Below are 7,675 nucleotides of genomic sequence, written 5' to 3' on the forward strand. Positions count from 1 at the left end.
TGAACAAATTCGGCCACTTGACCTTGAAAATTCCTCATAAACTGAAAGTAATTTTGTACTTCTCTAAACTGGTCGTCTGATAAAGAAAAGCGGCCCTCCAACATTATTTGTTGGGCATCCTGCTTCTCATGCGAGTCTAGAGATGCACGAAAATCAGAGAAATCAAATCTGGAACTACCCGTACCATAGGCAAAAGAATGCCTAGCTGGATCCGGATGTCTGGAGGGTTGCGGGTATCTAGATGATGAGGGCTCAAGGTGTGGCTCTATGTCTCCAGATATAGAAGGAACATTCTCAGGATCTAAATCAACGATTACCCAATTAGCAGGGTTGCGAATGGAAGTTCGTTCGAGACAAGGAAGAGGTAAAGGAAAACCATTCCTCCTAGGAAAAGCAAAGTCATTCTCATCCCGACAAATCAGTTCATAGCAAGACATGCATCAATATCAATCATGTCATTCCCGTGAATAACTCCCAACCCATCTAGATCAAGTTCCAAATTTATAGTTATTTGAGTAATCAACCCACCAAAAACAATTGATCCCGAGGATGCCCTCCCGCCTCTCACCAAAGTTTACAAGAAATGAAAATCGGAATCGAAGTCAACCTTATGTAGCATAGCCCATAGAGTGTAAAGCTCTACTTTCTTAATGACTCCATCACTTTCCCCTCTACCAAAAATAGTCTTACTCATAACACGATGTAAGTATCTGAAGACGGGGTTTTGCATGTGAGAAGCTTTAGCTCTAGAGGGCTCATAAGGTCGTTCTAATCCAGTGATCAAACTCCAAAACTGATTCCAATTAAACCTAGAATCAAACCTGCGAGAGTTACTGGTAGACAATCCAAAACATGTGTTAAAGTTACTAAATGTCCACTGAAACTCTTGGTTCAATAATCTAAAAGTAATTTTGCCAACATAGTCATCCTCATTGGCAAAGTGGACATCTAATGAACTTAGAAACTCCAGTATGATACGAGGATATGTAGGTAAGTGTGTGTACATGATGTCATTCCAATCTAGAAACCCAATCATCCAGTCTACATCATCTCTACATGTCTAAAACAGTTGGGTCCATTAGCATGTACACACAATCTTTCTATTGACAAGAATTTCAAATCTAGATTTATGATCTGTATTTCTAAAAATGATATTGAATTCATTGTCATTACCTGCGTCGTGTGCAATCTTCTTTCCTTTGCCTTTTGCTGGTTGTTTCCCTTTTTCCTTTATTGGCTCCTTTCCTCCGCTTAATCCACTGCTTCCCTTGCGAAGTTTCTTCAAGATATTTGACATGTTGTCAAGCTTAAGTGGGAAAGGTGTTGTCTTTGGTTGGAAAAGTCAGATCTTGGAGGAATAGATCTTGAAAAACAAGATCTTTGGCTAAGGAGTTTGAGATCTTTGAGAAAAGAGAGGAGAGAAGTGTGGTAAAAATCTAGATCTTGATGAAGCTTGAGGAGAGAAACGAGTTTAGGATTTAGATTTGAGAGGATTAGAAGAAGAATTGAAGAAGAGAGGAGTTTGGGAGAAAGAGGAGTGACTTGAAGAGGTGGGGTGTATGGCCGACACGGCCTAGGTATGGCCGACATGGCCTAGGTATGGCCGTGTCTTCTAGAAGGACTAGGGGAAATCAGTCCACACAGGCCGTGTAGATCTACACGGCCCCAACCCTTTCCTTGTCTAGTTGGTTCACACGGTCGTGCAAATATGCACGGCCTCAGCCATCTTCTCCTCGGTGCAGCTCGCACGGTCGTGTCTGGGACACGGCCTCTTCCTTCCTCTTCTCGGGAGACCTTACACGGTCGTGCTGGTTGGCACGGATGGTGTAGATTTTGCTTCTGGATCGTTACACGGCCGTGTGTGGGACACGACCGAGGCTCTTTCCTCCTCTGGAATCACCATACGGTCGTGTCTAGTACACGGCCGGGCAATTTCTCTCCTCGGGAGACCTTACACGACCGTGTCTTGTAGACACGACCCTAGCATCCCCCTTCCCTGCGGGATATACTTGGTCGTGTATGACACACGGCCAAGCTCTGTTCTATTCCCAAAGGATAATTTCACTCCTTCGTTGCTTCTCCAATACTTCCATGCCTATGAAGAAGTCATGGCCAGCTCATGGAAGCAAAATTTCAACTTGAAAAAAAAAGTAGAAACAAGTTTAAAAGTACTAACAATAAAATGAAAACTGAAACTGACAATACTAAAAGAAACTCTTGGGTTGCCTCCCAAGAAGCGCTTGTTTAGGGTGTTTAGCTCGATTGTTCTCCTTGATCTTTTCATCTTTTTCTTGCCCTAGGAGGGCAGACATATTTCTCATTTTTATTGGGAGGCCTCCTCCCAATATTGCTTGTCGGATCATGTTCCACATTCGGTGGCCTCCCATGAGGATGGGAATTCCAATCCTCAAGTTGATAAGAATCTGCCCTGTTGCGAACACTTAATAATAAAGAAGAGACATTGTTAGAAGCGTTAGACAAATCATATTCCAACCTTTCCTTACTGATTACCAAAGAAATCTTATGGTTTTTGACATCAATTATTGCTCCAACTATGGCAAGGAAGGATCTTCCCAATATGATTGGAATCTTCGGGTCTTCTACCATGTCCAGAACCATGAAATCCATGGGAATAGTAATCCCATCAACTTTTGCCAGCACATCTTCAATTATTCCCATAGGATATCTGCAAGAATGATCAGCTAGTTATAATGCCATGGTAGTAAGTTTCATGTCTTTGAGACCTAATTTATTACAAATTAAATACGGAATGAGGCTAACACTTGCCCCTAAATCACAAAAAAAAATTTCTATGAATTCAGATCTTATATTGCAAGGAATGTAAAAGCTTCCTGGATCTTTAAGTTTCAGGGAAATGTTCTTTTCAAACAAAGTGTTGCATTCCTCAGTAAGTGTAATGGTCTCAATGTCTCCCCTTCTTCTTTTATTTGACATGATGTCCTTCAGGAATTTGATAAATTTTGGCATTTGCAGAATTACGTCAATCAAAGGAACTTCCACACAGATTTCTTTAACTTTTTCCAAAAATCTGTCAAACTCTTCATCCTTCTTTAGCATCACTAATCTTTGAGGAAAAGGGATTACTTGACTCTGTGGGTTAAGTGGAAGAGTCTCTTCAACCTTAATGGTACTCTCCTCATTTTCTTGAATCTGATTTGGTTCAAGTGCTGGAGGAGAGAGCTCTTCTTCAGCTTTCATCCCTTTTGGAGCAGTCACTTGAGGATCCCCTAAGGTCCGTTCGCTCCTAAGTTCGATGCGATTGCAATGCTCTATTAGATTTACATTAGGTTTTCTAGGAAATTGCCCTGGTGCTCTTGAAGATGATGAGGCTAGCTGGGCAATTTGGCTATCTTTGATCTTTTGATGCTTTTCAGAATTATCCATTCTCTGAGTCAACTTCAAAATGTCTTGCTTCATTTCATTTTGATTAGAGATAATTTCCTCAAGCATCTTTTCAATTTTAGAAAACTGATAGCCTTGAGAAGATTATTGTTGTTGTTGAAAATTTTGTTGCCCAGATTGGAAACTTTATTTGCCTCCCATAGATGGTCCCTGTTCTTGATTATTTCTGTAGGAAAAATTTGGATGATTCTTCCACTCGGGATTATATATGTTGAAATATGAATTGTTCTGCCTTTGATTAAAACTCATGATAGCATCATATTGCTCTAATTGATTTATCTATGTAGATATAGCTCCCAAAGGACATGAGTCTTGTGAATGATCAGAACTACCACACGTTTCACAACAACATACTATGGCATTGACTGTATTAGTGCTAGTCCCCATACTTTCCAGCTTCTTTGTGAGAGCATCCAACTTTGCAGTCATTAGAGTGACTGCATCTACATCAAATTTCCCTGATGCTTTAGTTGGGTTTGAATAAGAATAACCTCCACTTCTTTCTGTTGCCCATTGATGATGATTCTGTGCTACATTCTCAATAATTTATTCAGCTTCCTCTAAACTTTTGTTCATGAGTGCCCCTCCAGCAGCTGAATCTAGGGACACTTTAGTATGATAGTTAATACCATTATAAAAAGTGTGTAACACCAACCATTTTTCTAATCCATGATGTGGGCATTGTCTGAGCATATTATTGTATCTATCTCGTGCTTCAAATAAAGATTCTGAGTCGAATTGTCTGAAACTTGCAATAAGATTTCTCATATGAGCCGTCTTGCTAGGAGGATAGAATTTATCTAGGAATTGCTGCTCTCATTGCTCCCAAGTAGTAATACTATTTGGAGGTAGGGAGTTTATCCATTGTTTAGCTCTATCCCTCAAAGAAAACCCAAACAGTAATAATCTAACTGCCTCTGAAGGAACATCATTCATCTTCATGGTACCGTAAATCTCATAGAAGACTTCCAAATGTTAATTTGGGACCTCATGCGGTCATCCACCGAACTGATTTTGCTAAACCATATTGATTATTGCAGGCTTAATCTCAAAATTATTTACTTCAACAGAGGGTCTAATAATACTTGAGTGAAACCCTCTAGCATAAGGTGTTGCATAATCCTTGAGTGGTCTATTAGCCATATTCGAATGTTCTTGTTCTTCTTGATGTCTTTGTAGGATTTTTCTTCTATGAAATGTTCTATCTATTTCAGGGTCAAGAGGAAGTAATTCTCCTGCAAAGTTAGATCTTCGCATACAAGGACAAGATTAAAGAATTTTGCTTTAAGAAAAGAAAAGAATAGAAGAATAGAGAGGATGTAGTTTACAAGAAGAATTAAAGAACAAATGAATGCAAAGAATGTGATGAATGAATGCAATGAATGAATACAAAGAAAAGAATGTAATGAAAGAATACAAAAGAAGAATGCAAAATAGAATTGGAAAAGTAGTTACAAGCTAGATGTAAGAAAGGAAAAGAAAAGTTTAGTCTAACTCAATTGATAATCTCGAATGTTATAAGCGCAGTCTCCGGCAACGGCGCCAAAAACTTGTTACGCACCGCAAGTGTATGGTTACGTCGTCAGTAATAATAAAAGATATCATATCCACAGGGACTGGTTATAAGCATTAAAGATGTCTCAAAGTGAATTAGCTAAATAAACAATTCAAAGATCATTTACAACTAAGATCAGAGGTAAGGGTTAAATGCAGAGATTTAGTTTTATAAAGATTCTAGGAGTCTTGGTTTCTTTGTGATAATCATTGATGTAATGTAATCTACCAAACCTTGCCCTCAATTGCAATATATTCGTAAGAAGTCACCGGTTGTTTTCTGCAGAAAACACTGGTTAAGGACTTATATCTAAACCCTAAGCAATCAAAGAGTTATGAATCCCTATGAGGTCCGTTAATGGGGCAGCCCTGTCACAACGCCCCTCGGTCATACGACATAGAAACGCATCCATAATTAATTAGCATTAAGATATAGAATTAAGCACGTCAATCTGTCCTACTTCTTTGCAAGTTCTTATTTTACCCCTAAAGGTAATCCCCTAAAAGGTCCATGAGCGGGGCAGCCCTGTCACGACGCCCCTCGATCATACAATTTAGTGAATTCCTCTACAAGATTTCACAAGAGATACAAACAACCAACCAAGAATGGGAATTAGACACAAAACACAACAATCCAATACAAGATTGATTGATATAAAACATAGCAATATCCTTGGATCAAGAAGATGGCAAATCCATAGACTCTTACATCAAATTACATCACAAATACTCCCTCATTCCTAGAACAAGAAATCTACTCCATAAAGAATGAAGGAAGGATCGAAGACAAGAAAATCCAAGACATTCCAATCCAAGAACAAGAGAATAGAAAGGAACGCTTATCTCGTTACAATGAGTGATCTTCGGAATCAATCCTCCACTCTTGCAGTCGAATCTTGGACAGAAATCCCCCCCTTGAATGGCTGGAAACCGCCCCAAGAGCATATCTCCCTAAAGGGAGAGCCTCCCTTTTCAAAAGAAAAGAAGCTCTATATAGAGAGGGGGCAATTTGGGCACCACACAACCTAGGGCACGGCCGTGTGAGATTCACACGGCCAGGGCAATCCTCCTCTCAGCTAGGGTCGCACGACCGTGTGATGGTCACACGGTCGTGCAATGTACTGCCTTTATTTGCTTGCACAACCGTGTGAAACCACACGACCTAGCCATTTCTTCTATCTGAAAGTGTTGCATGGTCGTGTGGCACACACGGCCATGCCAATTTCTAGCTCTGGAAAGGTTACACGGTCGTGTAAAACCACACAGCCTGGGCAGTCTTGGTCACTGGAGGGGCTACACGGTCGTGTAATTATACACGACCGTGCACTAGTTGGCTGAAGGAGGGTGGCACGACCCCTCATCATGTAATACCCACTAAGCTTGTAAGATAAATATATGAAGGTGGGATTTTGCCTTAGAAAAATAATAGGAAGTGAGTTGAAGCAAAAAGAAATAAAATGAAATAAAAAGAAGTGAAGGTCAAGGATTGAACCTTGAACCTCTTATATTATATTTTATAGAATTAATTAGTAGAAACCAATTGGGATAGAGAGAAGATATTGATAGCAAAGGAGGGAAACTCATGATAAAGGTAAGAGTAAAAGCTAACCAAAAGAAAACAAGAAAAGAGCAAGAGAAAGGCAACTTGCCTTCCTCCCTTTCTCTCCCTCTTCCTCTTTGGTTTTGCCGAAAATTTAAAGAGGAATTAAGGGGATTCATTCCCCTTATTTCACCATGAATGATGAGGATAAATAAATAAATAAAAATAAAAATAAAATAGAAAAAAAGGCTAAGGGAGAAGGAAAGCAAAAACTAAGTTTGCTACCTTTTTCCCCTTAACATAAAAGAGAGCAAGAAAAGAGAAAATTATTTTTCTCTCATTCATCCTCTCCCTCACCGAGAACACCACAGTCCCCTCTCCTCCATCTTCAGCCCCAAAGCCAAGTTTTTCCCTAAGAAAGCCTAAGATACAAGGAGGACTTAGCAAAGGAATCAAGGGAAAGGAACTAGAAGAAGAGGCTACTTCTTCTCCACCATACCTTAGATCCACAAGCGAAAAGGATGTAAGCTTCCCCTCACCTGTGGTACAAGGCTTTTATGTGATTTTCGGATTCTATAAGGATTAGAAAACCTAGGAAAGAATTTAAGAAAATTCGGCTAAAGAAAGGGTTTTCAAATCTAGGATGATTTAAACAATTCCTTATTTCATGATATTCTTTCTATGCTAGGTAGGAAGGATTTTCTTCATGTTTTTATACTTAAATGATGCTTGATCAGAGGAGTACCTAACCCTAGAATTTCGGCCAAAAATATGTTAAGGAGGTTAGGGAAAAATATTGTTTAACTAAACTAGTACAAAATTTCTCCCATGAAATACTAAGGGTTTTTATTGGTTTTCTTACTTGAAAGTTACTTGAAACCAAAGAAATCCATTTATATGTTTCGGCCAAGAAAAGGGTTTAGGGTTAGGAAGACCTTTAAATTTAAACAACCATGTTTGTATGATAGAATATAGAGTTCTATTAAAGAATTGCATGTTGTACATTGCTAGAAATTCATGAACTCTTATTTTAGATTTTCGGCCATGATAAGATGGATAGTTTAGAAAAACTTAAACAAAATTCTAATATGCTCAAGACCTCTGTGATATTATGATATGAAAGTTGTTTAATGCTCTTATGTTTAAATTGAGTATAGA

General features: G+C 39.0%; 1 non-coding gene across 1 annotated transcript; it reads left to right on the forward strand.

The window, feature by feature from the left end:
- The first annotated feature begins 4,087 nt into the window (after positions 1–4,087).
- On the forward strand, positions 4,088–4,194 carry LOC121993411. Its single transcript, XR_006115262.1, has one exon. It is a non-coding gene; the product is annotated as a small nucleolar RNA R71 (small nucleolar RNA).
- Positions 4,195–7,675: the final 3,481 nt, after the last annotated feature.

The sequence above is a fragment of the Zingiber officinale genome, chromosome 6B, assembly GCF_018446385.1.
Source record: "Zingiber officinale cultivar Zhangliang chromosome 6B, Zo_v1.1, whole genome shotgun sequence".
Taxonomy (NCBI): Eukaryota; Viridiplantae; Streptophyta; class Magnoliopsida; order Zingiberales; family Zingiberaceae; genus Zingiber; species Zingiber officinale.